Source organism: Chiroxiphia lanceolata, chromosome 2, assembly GCF_009829145.1.
Source record: "Chiroxiphia lanceolata isolate bChiLan1 chromosome 2, bChiLan1.pri, whole genome shotgun sequence".
Taxonomy (NCBI): Eukaryota; Metazoa; Chordata; class Aves; order Passeriformes; family Pipridae; genus Chiroxiphia; species Chiroxiphia lanceolata.
The window spans coordinates 28,997,127-29,011,365 of NC_045638.1; the positions used below are offsets into that span (position 1 = coordinate 28,997,127).

At 42.3% G+C, this 14,239-nt stretch overlaps 1 protein-coding gene across 3 annotated transcripts in view; it reads left to right on the forward strand.

Annotated features, from left to right (window-relative positions):
• The first annotated feature begins 6,584 nt into the window (after nucleotides 1–6,584).
• Nucleotides 6,585–14,239, forward strand: part of FHL2 (four and a half LIM domains 2) — a 60,234-nt gene continuing 52,579 nt past the window's right edge. The window contains exons 1-3 of one of the 3 annotated variants that reach the window (XM_032680915.1): nucleotides 6,585–6,783; nucleotides 7,678–7,784; nucleotides 9,083–9,143. The gene's annotated coding sequence lies outside the window, so the exon portion shown is untranslated. The remainder of the gene's footprint in view (nucleotides 6,784–7,677; nucleotides 7,785–9,082; nucleotides 9,144–14,239) is intronic. The other 2 variants (XM_032680916.1, XM_032680919.1) reach the window with 2 other exon arrangements.

A 14,239-nucleotide genomic window follows, 5' to 3' on the forward strand; every position in this document is an offset into this window, starting at 1 on the left:
CGCTCCTCTCTCAAGTTCCCTTTTCAACAACTGCCAAAAGGACAGCTACTGCTGTGCCATGGCTGCTTCCTGGCCCCCCATGTTTAGCCCCCAGGTGCATTTTCCAGGAGGTGAAGAGAGAGCAAGTGTTGGCGTGCAGGCAAGCATATGCTTTATAACAACATTGAGATGCTGAAAAGCAGTAGCTGCAATGTTGATCATATCAAGGCAACGTTACCAGGAGACACCTCCCAGCATGGCAGACGTGCGCTGTTGGAGTCTCTTCGCCCCTGGAAGGTAGTGGGTGTAACGTTTTACATCTCTCTCTTGCTCAAACATGAGGGACGAGCAGCCTAACAAGGTCACATTTGTTAGAGGCATGCATATTTCCATCTGCTCAGGCGGATGGCAAAGTGCCTGGCACAAAGCAAGGAGACACTCTAAAAAGGAATTGTTTGAGAGAGGAGTGTCAGGGTAAAGCTAGGAAGGCGAGCGGTAGTTAGATAACATACACTGAGACAGGTACAGACACATTAGATAAAAGCCTTCTGATTTTCCAAATCCTTTCAGCTGTATTGCATTGCAGGGCACCATGAACATAGTGGCAGAGAAGATGCGTGAGCCTTAGCAGTGATGAACCCCCAAAGCTGAAAGTTCACTCCTTCACTTTGAATGCAGAATCTGCATCGCAAAACGGTTTGTGGCTACTGCTGAGCCTTTGCTAGAATTGAACAAGCACTGTTTTATCTTAGACAGGAGATCACAAAGATATAGTGCTACTTCAGATTGCAGCTTGAATTTTTTTCACAGTGAATGAAGATAAAAAAGACCTCTCTGTCTTTGAGGGGAGACGCACAGTCTGAGAAAAAATTCTGAACGTCATTTTTGCTAAACCCCTTTGCGAGGAAAGCTATAACTCCACTTGTTTAACACTCAGGACTCAAGGATCTTCAGGCTACAGACGTTTCAAAGCCTAGGATCTTACAAAATCTGGTATCTTGACTCTGCCATGATAATAGAAATGAAGATGTCCATTAAGTTCAATATTAAAAACATTTTCTTTGCTTAAATATTGTTTTGACTAAATATATTAAGCAACTGACTATTTGCACATGCTTAGATAAGGCATGGGGATTGCAATGGAATAGAAAAGAGTGGAGTGTCTAAAGAATAAAATTATTCTTTAATATTTTTCTCTTCAGTCTTCCAGAAACATTTGGTAATTAGTTGGGAAAGGACAGGAGAGTAGATAATAAGGAAGGCGCAGATGAAATGTTCCTTTGAAGCATCGGTAGGATGCACTTTGGGATGACACACAGTTAAAGGTATTTCTTATTGCATCCTCTTTCAGTTTTACTCAGGTTTAAGGCAATGGCTCTATTGCCTCCTGAAAAACACAACTCTTATTCAACTGTGGGGGAAGCCCTATGCCAGCCAAAATATGCATTGGGCTTCAGAGCCAAGAGGATTGGCCAGCATCAACTCAAATATTGAAGTATATCATCCTACCAAGGATTTTCCTGGAAATCCTCTTTAGACTCTTGTACAGCTTTAGTTGCCATCATCAGTGTAGAGTGACAGCAGGTAGGTTGCTAAAAATTGTACATGATGTAAACTTTCAGCCATGCCAAAAGCAAGACCACATTCTCTAAAATTAAAAGCAAATACTGTGTGACACATATAGCCAAAGAATTTAAGAGCTACTTAACTTGCTTTCAGCAGATGCTGGGTATGGATATACAGTAAGGGCAAACCCTTAATGTCTGGAAACGGTTCTTAAAGCCAATGTTTATCTTTTACTTAGCCTAATTAATAGCTAATTATTGACACATGGTGGTGGATAACCACTGTGTATCTTAATCTATGTTAAAGCCTCACACAGCTCCTCCAGCTTTGTTTGGCTCATTTGAAGAGGACTGTCAACAGCAGTTCATCATCACTGAAGAGGGGCTGTTAGGCAGCAGAGAATATTCTCAGAAACTCTGCTCCAGGGGAGAGATGGCAAAGTTTCGCTCTGCGGGAGCAGCCCTGAGCTCAGCAGCAGTAATCAGGAAGGCATTTCAGGGGCCAAAAACTCCCCTGCTGTCATGCTGAGGAAGTCACCATAAGATATGAGGGGATAGCATGGCAGAGCCTGTCTCCAGGATGAACACAATGAAAAGGGACAACTTTGCTCTCCTGCTCTTTGGCTTGGGATTGAAAGCACTTTGGGATTCACCTTTTTTTCATGTTTAGCAACCAGAGGTCTTGACTTTTTGACCCTTTGGAGGGCTTCAAAGGACTTGACTATAAGAATCAGAAATAGCCAGCTGAGACTGTGATAGCAAGAAGAATACTCTGGAAGTGGTACACTTCCCTAGGTTGAACTTGTCAGGACATGAAAAGGAATAGCAATCCACTGTGCCAGAAGTCCTGAATGGTACAAAGCCATTTCACTCTTTAATGACAGCCCTCTACATTTGCTGATGTATGAAAGCATGAGATGTTGAAGGTGTAAATAAGGAGTATTAGAATTCTTTAGCTGGCTAACATGAAAATTTTTAAGTGATAATTCATGTTCATTAATAGATTTCATAATTATTTTTCAGCATAAAAATTTTATTTCAGGAGCTTTTCCACAGTACATGAGACTATGCTAAAATAACCTATGCTACCTGGAATCTTCTTAAAAGCAATAACCACATTTATTTTCAAACAAAGTACTTTTACTTACTTCAGCACTGAAGAGCTGAGCAGGTCAATGGTTCAACTGTGCTGGTTGCTTTGCAAAACAAAACAAAAAGGAGTGACCAAAATCTCACCACACATTTCAGTGCCAGCCTGCTCCACGTTTTGAGTAGAGGATAATCATCCCTCTTTAGTAACTCCGTGGTTTGCATTTTTTAAAAAATGTCTCATGTTATGTGCTTCAGTTAAAATAATGAGGGAAAGAGGAAAAATTCCTGTATCCTTTTCTTGGGTGTGTGTTCCTCCTTCCATATACACCCCCTGATGCTCTTCTGAGGAAACAAATCAGAGCTTCATCTGAAAACTCATCCACTGACTGACTTATCTGTTAAGTGAACAAGCACTCTCCCAAACTGTGCTTAAAATAGTACTGCTCTCCATCCACAGATTAGTCACAAAACTTCATTCCCCTTAATTGTAAGACAACTCTTCTTGTTACTAGAGTCTCTCAGGCAGATTGCGTACCCTCTTGTCAAGAGGAAAAACTGAAATAAGGACCACGTTACACCCCAAATGTAGCAGGAGACTTCTGTTGAGCTCTCTTGTTTATTTTAGTCATTTATCCACCTTCCCACATCAGATAATGCTACACTGGGATTTGTGGGCTCTGTGCTGTGTTAGACATACTCTAGACAAGAAATTCTTTCTTGGAGAAAAACCCACAGATATGCATGATGCTCTCTGCCCACCTCTGTTAACATGCTGTACCATTTTTAATTCTAATCTCTTGAGAGTAGATGTTTGCAAATGCAGAGACTTAACATGAAACCTTCTGACCATGGCAACTTCCCATAGTGCAGGCAGCTTTCTACAATATCACAGATTTTATTTCTCTGGTGACTACTCTGCCAGCCTTCCCACCTTCATCAGTACTTTCCAATTCCACATTACCACTTTACTTGTGCTGCTAAATTTATTGTGGAGAACAAAGCAGAGGAACAGGTTGGGTTATATTATTATTTTTTTAGGAGTATTTTTAGGTGACTCAGTTGTCTCAGTAGTCTCAATTGTCTCAGTATTAGCTCAGCTGAGTCAGCTGTGCTCTGTGTTGTGGTAGCAGAGGTGACCATGTGGGGGCTTGGGCAGGAGAAGACATAGAGTGGATTTTGCTGACAGTGGCATAGCCACGGGGTGAATTATCCAAGGAAACACACACCAGACTGTAAAGATCAGCTAGATTTGTCATCTATGAATGCTGCTTTGTGAAGGAAAATGAATGTGTAAGGGAACAGAAGAATATCTTTAGGAGACTGAAAAAGGGCAAATTAATTACTTCATGAAAACTTCCTTGAAGCTTTCCTTTTCTTGAAATCCAGATACACCAAATAGGAGGTGTGGCACTTGGGAATATGGTTTAGAGGTGATTACAGTGATGCTAGGTTGGTGGTTGAAGTGGACGATCTTGAAGATCTCTTCCAAGCTTGATGATTCTGTGATCCTATGATTCCATCTAGACTTGCATAAATAAGATATACAAGCCTTTGAGGCAGCAAGCCCTAGTAATATGTCTTCATGCAAAAGGAAGGTGTGATGCTTATGTGAGCCTGTGCAAGCACACCTCTGCTTGCTTAATCCAGACATCTTTGTACACATTGGCAGGGGAGACTGTGATATAGAGTACAGCTTCACCTAGAGCACACCCCTGGAGAAATCAGCATTGACAGTCCATCGAACCTTCAGGCTACCTTGCACCAATCTCCATGTGAGTCTGAGCTGACAAATGACACAACCACAATCACACCTTCACTGCATTTTCTTGGTGAGAACTTAGCCTGTCCCTTTTTCTTTATCTGATAGTTGAGGAAAGTGATTGATGCCTCATGCATGTTGTCACTGGGAGTGCTCAAGGCTGTATTCTGGGTGCAAAAGACAGGGCAACTGACTCAGCTAGAGAGTATGACAGATTACTGTAGGTAGACTAGGTAAATCTACCTAAAGTAAGAGGCAGTATCTGTTGGCCCAAAACAAGACAGATGTAGCCTGACAGGTTAGACCAGGGGTGCAAGTAGCCTCCTGCATCCTCTTTCATTCATCTGTGGGGGTAAAATTGCTCCATCATAAATTACAAAGGCTGTATTTGACCTGCTATATATCTCTGGTCTTCTCATACTCTTGTTCTCTATCATATGCCTATAGCTATGACTTCAGTTTTAAAGTACTGAAGAGCTGTAACAGGCACTTCTGTGACACATGTGTCTGACAGCCTGGGCCCCAAAGTTGTTTATTTATAGGTTGCTAGATATGTTTCGCTCCTATTTCTGAAATAGACACTTCCCCATCACATTTGTGGCCATAGTAACTCACTCTCAAATCACATAGATTAGGTTGTCTGCTTTCTTGTGCCACTCCTTTATAGAAAACCTACTGCAGAGAGTTAGCTGTCGTAGAGGAGAGAGATTTGTGAGGACAAAGACTAGCGGACCCTAACAGCCCATCTGAAGCCTTGGGAAATGAGGGGCCTTTGCAGGCAGGAGTAGAGCTGTACAGTGCACCACAAATAAGCAGACCAAGAAGTGCAAGACAGACCCTGAGCAGTGGATTTGGAGGTTTTTTAAGATCACTGTTTTGGAGTGACAGACAAGACAACATGTCTCCAGATCAAAAGGATCTGAAACAATTTAAAACCAGATCCAATTCTCAATGACCTGCAAAAGTAATTGAAAAGCAAAAATAAAATACAGAGAGCTGAAATAGAGAGGCTGCATAAATCTCCAAACGTGAGTTATCTCACAGCTGAAATCCCCCAAACCAACCTATGTTACCCGTGTTTCTCTAGCAAACTACCAAGTGGAGAACATCATCCTTTTTTTGTGTGGATGAAAATCCTGCTGCTTCTTCTCTCTCCAGTTTCTAGCAGACTGGACAGTATGATCATCCATGTGAGCACTCGAGCCACTTCACCCAGACCTGGCAGGGATGACCCCAGCCATAACACTTGTTCCCTGCTGACATGCAGGGAACCTTTAATGGGGTTACAGAGGAGAGGGACACAGGTAGCTCCTGCTGTAAGAGCCAGACTTGTCACCTTTCTGTGTGCTTATAAAATGGTCTCACAGCTCCGAGGAGCCTAGCTGTTGCTGGGCTAATGGCTAGTGAAAAATGCAGACTTTTTTCCCCAGGTTGTGAAGTCTTGTACAGTATTAACTAACCATTCAGATAACCTAAAAACACATTTTAAAATCATTAAAGCATGTAGGTAGAAGTGGTTTTATTTCTTTCAAAATACAATGTAGTGAAGGATGCCAAGATTCCCCAGTAAAAGGTTAAAACCCCCAGCAAGGTCTGAGGGTTGTTAAATCACCTTGAACCATAACGCATGCCCACGGGTGAGAGGGACCCGGGCTGAAGAGCTCTTGCTGGGAGCATAACTTTGCTGCAGAGAGCAACATCACTCTGCTCTGAAAGGAAAAGAGCTGTGGCCAAGCATGAACATCTTAGTGCTTCCCCCCAGTTGCATCTTTCAGACTGCCCTGAACTTTTACCTCAGAGTCCTCAGGTTGTGTTGATAGCTCAAGGACAGCAAATGTCTGAGTTGTGTTGGGAAACGGCTTCCAAATTATGAACCTGATTTCCCTGGAATCGATTCCTAAATTCTTAGTACATGCTTAAGACTCCTGGGTCAGGAAAAGATTTAAATGTGGGCAGATATCCATCCTGGCTGAAACGTGCCATGAGCATGTACAGTTCTCAGCTCTGAGCACAGGTTTAGGTCTCTTCCTGGGACTGTGGAGTCATGGGTTCAAAAACCAAAGCTGGGAGCTGATCCCAGAGGAGTAGAGGGATGGGCACAATCCATGCTAAGAATATAATGAGTCCCTTATCCTGCAAAGAGAAGACTGTTCCTCCCACACGCTTGGCTGAGAGTGCTGGGCGAGCCTTATGCGGGGAAGGAGGCCACCACTGTCCTTAGGGACAGCAGTGATGAGGATGCAGAAGAAGGGCACCTTTGCAAAGAGCCGTGGCTGCCAGTCTGATAAGCTTCTGGCAGTGTTTTCCTGTTAAATCCCAATTAACTCAGTTTTAAAGGCTGAGTCCAGGCAAGTGTGTGATATAGAAGGACTCCTCAAGGCAACTCAGGTAAACTGTATGCTTTATAACTTCTGCTTTTAGTGTCTTATTTTAAGAGTCTGTTAACTTAGCATATAAATCACTTCTTTTAATATAAGTACAGAGATAGGTTTAAATTCAAAAATGCTTGGAAATTCAGGTTTTGATTACTATTTTTCTTCTGTACTTCAAATTAAGAGTGGGCTATTAATGGCAACACAAAAGTTCTAGGGTAATGCAGTTTAAGCTGGATGCTTTAAACCATTTAAACATAAAGGACTTCATTCTCCTTCATACAAAAGAACTAAAGTGATAGAAAATAATATTTAAATCCCCTTTCAGACCTAAATATTTTCATTAAGAGTAATTTTAATAGTATGTGTCTAATCCAAACTAATGTTGCAAAAGATGGTTTAGTGTATTTAGTACAAAATATTTACATGATAATAGATAAAGTGAATGCATCATTTTGCAAGCTATTAAAAAATACTTAATAATTCCAGTTGGAACACTCAGCTGTAAGAGCTGCTTTCCATTTCACTGAACTTTCTGCTATGGAGAGGAAAGAAATGATTTCTCCACATGGCTGAGCATCAGGTTTCTTTAAGTATGAAAGCAGGCTTGTAAAGGGTAGGTGTTTATGCTTGTTTGTTTCCATCAGGAGTGTTTTCTGACATACAAATAACCTGCCATCCACTAGCAGATTTTAAGCAGCTCCACTTCAAAACCTTCTGCCACAAACCTGTGTCAGCTCAGCCCAGCATGTGCATTGATTAGCTTAATTTTAAGAGGCAGTGTCATAGTTTCTTTGGTGCTGTGCTGCTACAGCTGGGTGAAAAGCACTGAGTGGTGGAAGGGGAAAACGGTAAAAGGTGTCTGTGGATAATAGGTAGGCTCTCTTGTCCTTTCCCTCTCTGAATCCAGCTCTGAAGACAATCTCTGCTATCAGAAGACAATCAGAAGACAATCAGAATACCACCAGGGTTGATTTGCCACTGAAAGTTGACTTGGAGCAACTCTTTTTTTCTGAGGTAGTGTTTATAGCTGATATCTGGAGGGTTTTGTCTTGTTTTGTTTGAGCAGTGCTCACTGTCTAAAATAGTGAGGATGTTTAAAAAAGTGAGAATGTCCTCATACTTTCAGATAAGCTGAATGGTATTAGGGCTCCATAGACTGCACATGGTGCCTGAGGAGACTCACTTCGACACATATATTTAAGCTGTAACATCTGCATGTTACATGGTACCTTCCCTTTTGTATATATGTACATCTGACTTTACATCCCAGGGGAAAAAAAGGCTGCATTGCATAACCAAATTTGCTCTGAAAAATCCACTTGGGAGTCTGACACTTCAGGAATACCCTCAAACTGAAACCAGAGGCTCCCTCTGTTTCACTTAGCAGAGAGGAGTGGGCAAAGAGCTCCTGTCACCCCACTGCTGACCAGTGCAATGCTTTCCACATGTGACAGCCCTGCAGCAGGACCCTTCTTAAGGTCATAGAATCACAGAATGGCTTGGTTTGGAAAGGACCTTGAACATCATCTAGTTCCAGCTCCCCTACCACAGGCAGGGACACCTTCCAGTAGACCAGGTTGCTCAAAGCCCCATCCAACCTGGCCTTGAACAATTCCAGGGATGTATTCCAGGGGTCCTCTCTTCCTGTTCCCATGTCTCTGCTGCTACTATCATGTCACATCTAGCAACCAATCTGGATGAAAGGAAAAACAAAACCAAAAATCAGACTTTTTTTTAAAAAAAAACCACTTTATTTCAGCCTAGTGGTAAAGGTAGTTTATGGGTAAGAATGAGCAGCCAAGACCAGGACAAGGAAATATTAGTCTAAGCCATCTGATAATAGTAAGCTAAAAGATGCCTGGCAGGTGACATGTTAAGACTGACCAGACTGTAATCTGGAGTGAAGAGAGAGGGAGGGGAGAAAGGCCAAAAGGAAGGGTAGGAGAATGAGGCCTTTTACCTGTCTGGATTTTTGCCCTGGATGAAGCAGGATGGCTGAGGCACTCTTTTTGGGCAGCTATACATGTCCCTGTTCCATGGAGGCTCTGAGGTATAACATGACTTACCTGGGGAGCACAGGGAGTCACTCCAAAGTGCTCTGCGCTCCACTCACATATGTACAACAAATAGTTCTTCTGTCATGTCAGCATTCATCTATGCAAAAATGATTGAGTGGATGTTTTGGGGGACAGCTAATGTTACAGTACTTTTCTGAAACATATTTTTCTACCCATGGCAGCATTGCATGGTTGAACACCAGGTTCCTGTAAATTATTAGTAAGACAAATGTTCGCCTTTTGTCTTTGTCACAGTGACTGGAATGAACCTTACTGCCTTCAGTGATTATAATTCATGCGTCACTAAAACCACAAGGTATGTTTTTTACACAACTGATATCCTCTCTTCCACCCACCAGCACTGCCCATTACTCTCCTTTTCTTCCAAAGATGCTAGGACCCACTGGCAAAACTTACTAAGTATTTGCTTGAAATACTATCATATTGTTAAAAACATGAGCTCTTCACAAAAGACATGTCTGACATTTCCAAGGAGTGTCTAGTGAGCTAAAGTATCTGGAAAGTGTCTGTTGCTAGCGTGATGGAAGAAGTGGTTCAGAATAATCATTTGCAGCAGGAAGCAGTTTCAGCAAAGACCTTGCTTCACTTAGAAGGGAGGTGCTGATAGAAGCTAACCTAAATCAGTTGCTGTATTTATTAACATTGTTAGCAGTTTTGATAATAACAGCAATAACCCTAGCAATAATAATAACAACAATAATTAATAGAAGTGGGATGGGCTGCCTGCAGCAGGCTCACTATCCTGCAGCCTTACCTGTACCTTGTGGGACCTCCGAAAATATCTGCATATTAAAGAAAATAAAAACATCTTTGCATATTTTTACAATCCACTTCAAAGCCTGTGTGGGCTACGAAAGCATGTACAGCCTAAATAATGAAATAATAATTGACAAAAATAACCCCTCTCAGCTAATCCTAACCAAGAACCTCTCTTTGAATTCATAGCAGTGATCCTAAACAAAGCCAAGGACACTGCTTGGAGTGGAGGCTCTTTGTGACATGGTGCTATGGAGAAACAGACCATTTCCCAAAGTATCTGCACCAGTTCCAGAAGAATCTCTCTTGTCTGTGTACACCTACAGGCTGACAAAATGTTTTTATTTGGAAGATTGTTTAGACAACCCAAATTATTTGACGTTTTTAAATGTTTAGCTTAGTGTGGTCCTACGCGATGCTGCCAGCTTGGTGGGAAATCAGAGAACCCCAGTGAGTAGGTTGCAGAATCTTTGCTTAGGAAATTAAATATGTTTTTGCCTCTGCTGCAATGATTCAGATGTAGTTAACCTGTCCACAAAGAAATCATTACTTTGTCTGAAATGACCAACATTAATAATGTAACAAGAAGGGACTATGATTCTTCTGCCATATGATCCAGAAATCACAATATACTCTGATAGCAGGGAAGTGAAGATACAAGGTGACTGAAGATGAGTCCTAGATCACACTTTTATTGTCTTGTGGATGCATGTTTGGGCAGCTTTCATGATAACGGGTACCAAGAAGAGGAATTTTGACAAACTGCTTTCATGGAAAAAAAAAAATCTCTTCTTGCTTATCTTTCCATGTGCCCACTATGGTACCACCACTGTTCAGTCCCTCTGAGCACCTACAACACATCTGGCCAGATGTGCTTCACGCCTTTGACCTTTACCACACCATGGTTTGAAAGTAGAACTTTAGAAGATTTTTATTCCAAATTAGGCTGGTACACTACAGAAATGCAGATAGCTGGGTGTTCATATTTTCTAACCTAACCTGCCCAGGACACGTGTGTCCCTTCCTGAGTCACTTCTGACCCACCTTCCAGGGCCTCCACTGACCACAGCAGGACTCATAAGCTTTTATTAAAGGATTGAGTTAAAGACTTAAGTCAGGCATGAACAAAACAGGTTGATATACTTCATGAAGGCTGTTGAATAAGAACAAGATAACATTTTATCTGTCAGAAATCGTATGCCTGTAGCTGATCTTGCCCAGGGGCGAAGGTTTCTCTTTTTCTGTGAATCTGTGGTGTTCAGTGAGCCCCATGGTCAGGAGGAGGAAAGCTAGAGGAAGGCACGCAGAACCTCAATTTCTCAGGACATTATAACAGATTATTAAAAATACATAATGAAAAAACAGCTTTGGGAAAATATGAAGAATATCAGAAATTTAAATTTTGAAACTCACCTGAGGCATCACTTCTGGAATAATCAAGCTGCTATAAAAAGTGGTGACTTGATGTGGGGTTATTCTTGCATCTATGGGATGTTCATTTGCACTAGAAGATGGTATAAGTGAGGAGAGGAGTGTGTGTTTCTTGCTACAAGATTCAATACCCTTGTGACAGAGCATTGAATGGTGAGAGGCTTTGGCAAACCTCGTCCTGAGCTGGGCCTGGCACAAACTGTACCAGAGCTTATAAAGTCCCTGGTTAATCTTTAGCCTTCACCTCAGGTATTTGCAAAGTAGGGTCTGGGAAATTATGCATTCAAGGACCAGGAGAAGGACCTGTGATCTGCAACTCCATCGCTAACGGCGACTTCACTGCTAGAAAGGAACCAGGCCTGTCCTCCTTTCTGAGAAGGTGTTTGTCTGCTGTATCATCAGAGAGACCTTTTCACACTCTGGAGAAACAGAGAAAAGGAAAGGAGTACTTACTGAGCACTAATGTGTGGCACTTGCAGGATGTGTGTGTTTTCACCTAGAATGCAAGGTAGGATGTTCACACTTTTTACCCTCCTGCATTCAGGGCTTGATTCAGAGACCTTGGAAACTTTTCACTAACTTCAGGGGAGTTTGGAACATGTCCAAAAGTTACCCAACATCCTGGAAGAGGAAAAAGACGAACTGGCTGTTTCGCCTGGAAAGATCCAGGAAAAGAACTCAGGAAGAGATAATTAGGATATTGTGGTATTTGGGGGGTTTTAAGGGGTTTTTGTTGTTGTTGTTTGGTTGGGTTTTACTTCCACATAGCAGCTCATAATCTAATGCCTAGATTGTTTTTAATGTGACATTTTTCTTCTTGTTTTGATTTCTAAGGAGGACTGCCCATAGGCCCCTTGGTTGCAGGGCCCATCAGGCAGTTGAAATGGAGCAGCAGATGCTGCTACAGAGAAACGCAGTCCATGACCCAGCTGGCAGCCAGGGCTCCTGAAGGGCCAGGGAAAGTGGGGGGGCACTGGGGCAGGATGATGCTCAGATGTCCCCTCCCCAGAGCCAGGCTGGGCAGACGCTGCTATGAGGGGCAGAAGGTGACTGGCAGCTGATGCAGCAGCACGAGGAAACAGGCTGACCCCTGACCCCTAAACTCAACAGGAGAGTTTATAAACCCGTGGCAGTCCTTGTGACTGTCCCAGGGGCTGGTGAGCAAGTTGGAGGAAAGGTAGAGGTTTTATTTGGGATAATGAGAGCCATGGTCTGTTTTAGTCTGGACCAGGTCCAAAGTCAGTCTTAATAATCTTGGTTGTGTTTCAGCTGAACTGACTTTAGCTTTCCATTTTTGAGAAAGCCCAGAGAGCAGGCTCCCACTGTGAAAGCCCTATCAGCCAAGCTGCTGATGTGAAACAAGTCTCACACTTGTTTCCTTTCGTATCCTTTTGGTTTAGAAGCAACACAGATGCATTCAACAGGAACATACACCCTAAAAACAACATCTTCAGAATAGCTGGAAAATCAAGATTTTTACTTCCTAATGATTGCATTAAGCAACCCTGCTTTATGATCTTGCCTGAGAATGGACATCACACAACTAATCAGCCTTAAAAACAAAAAGAGTTTTCACACTTTGCTACCTTTAAGATAACATGCCTTTTAATGGTTTTCTGCTAATTAGCTGCCATGACTTTCTAATCTCTTGTCAGAGGCTCTTTTTAGTTCATGTCCGTAAAATCAACAAGCATTATGGTCTTTTATTCAAAGTATGCTAATAAAGAATAAGCAAACACAGTGGTGCTGCTTTCTCCCCACCTCCAGCTGTGCCCCTCCAAATATCAGATCTGATGTGTCGCCCACCTTCCTGGACAGGAGTTGCCAGGAGGGGCTGAGGATGGGGAAACCACTCGGTAGGGATGAAGTGGCTAGGAGGATGGAGCAGAAAGCTATCACTACACCCCTGTCACCGATTTCTCTGCTGCTAAAGCACAGTAGAAAGCTCAGAGAAAACCACAAAGCTTAGCCCTCCACGCAGGATACAGTGGATTGATAAACATGGTAGCTTTTCCAGAAATGGAGAGTGTTGTGTAACTACTACAATGCTCCATTACAGCTCTCCTCTTTCTCACAGGATAGAGCTTCAGTTTGAGTGAAATGAACATAATGTCAGTAAAGAAAAAAGCCATCTGAGTATAAAGAAAAGGGGACAAAGCCTTCTTAACTGTGGTTAGTTTCTGAGTATCTCCATGGTGTAGATATTGCCAACAGTAAGTCCAGCTCTTGCACTCTTCCTCTTACAAATAGCTTTGTTCAAGCAGTGTCAAGCACTGGCTGGGCTAAAAACAATAGTGCATATTAAGGAAATACACACAACTGCAGTAAGGAGTAACAAATGATCTGAAACACATCCCTGGATGCCTATTTTAAAATAAACATTTACAGTCTCAGTTCTTCAGCAGTCCTCAACAGGACCAGCCTAATCCCATAGCCTCAGAATTTGTCAGCTTGGATTGCACTTAACGTCAGCCTTTCTTGTCTTACGCTGCAAGCTGTCTAGCTATTCCTAGCTAACACAATTGTCTGTGCTCATATTTTCCACCCAATCTCAATACAACACTCAGACATTTCAAACTGATAGTTTAATTAAATTATGGCAACTAGGATTGTTGCAGGTCCAGAAGTATGTGAGGCAGAGATGCTGAGGATAAACATGGCACTTGTGCTTTCAGGGGAGGGGATAAACTCTGTTTTGTAGGAAAATGTAGCTTTCCGAGGACTGAATTTGAAACTGCATTTGAAACCTCTAGAACTCATGCTTCTTTCATGCATTTCAAGTTAGACACTCCAAGAGGGAAGCAATCAAGATTGCATGGAAACTCAGTCCTATATATGCATGGAGAACTGGAGATCCACTTATTCCTCTGTGCTAAAGAAGTATTTTTACATTGTTTAGACATCTTCTGTGCAGAAAGGAGAGACAGGACAGCATGGTTCCCTATGTAAAGTTCTGCTTGGCTTTTACTAGCCACCCAAAGAGTAATGTTGGGTTCTATGTGTTAAATTATGTGTCCAAAGGGTAAGTTAGCAAGTAGTAAGCAGTAAACCCAGGCAGGATCAGTGACAGATGGAGGTAGCCTAGTGACTTGAGCAGTGAAAACAGGGCCCACTGAATCAGCAACTCCCTACAACCATAAAGAGAAAAAATTACACCCAGTGAGAGGGTAGTCCAATGGGTCAGAGAGTCATGTAGAGGAAAGG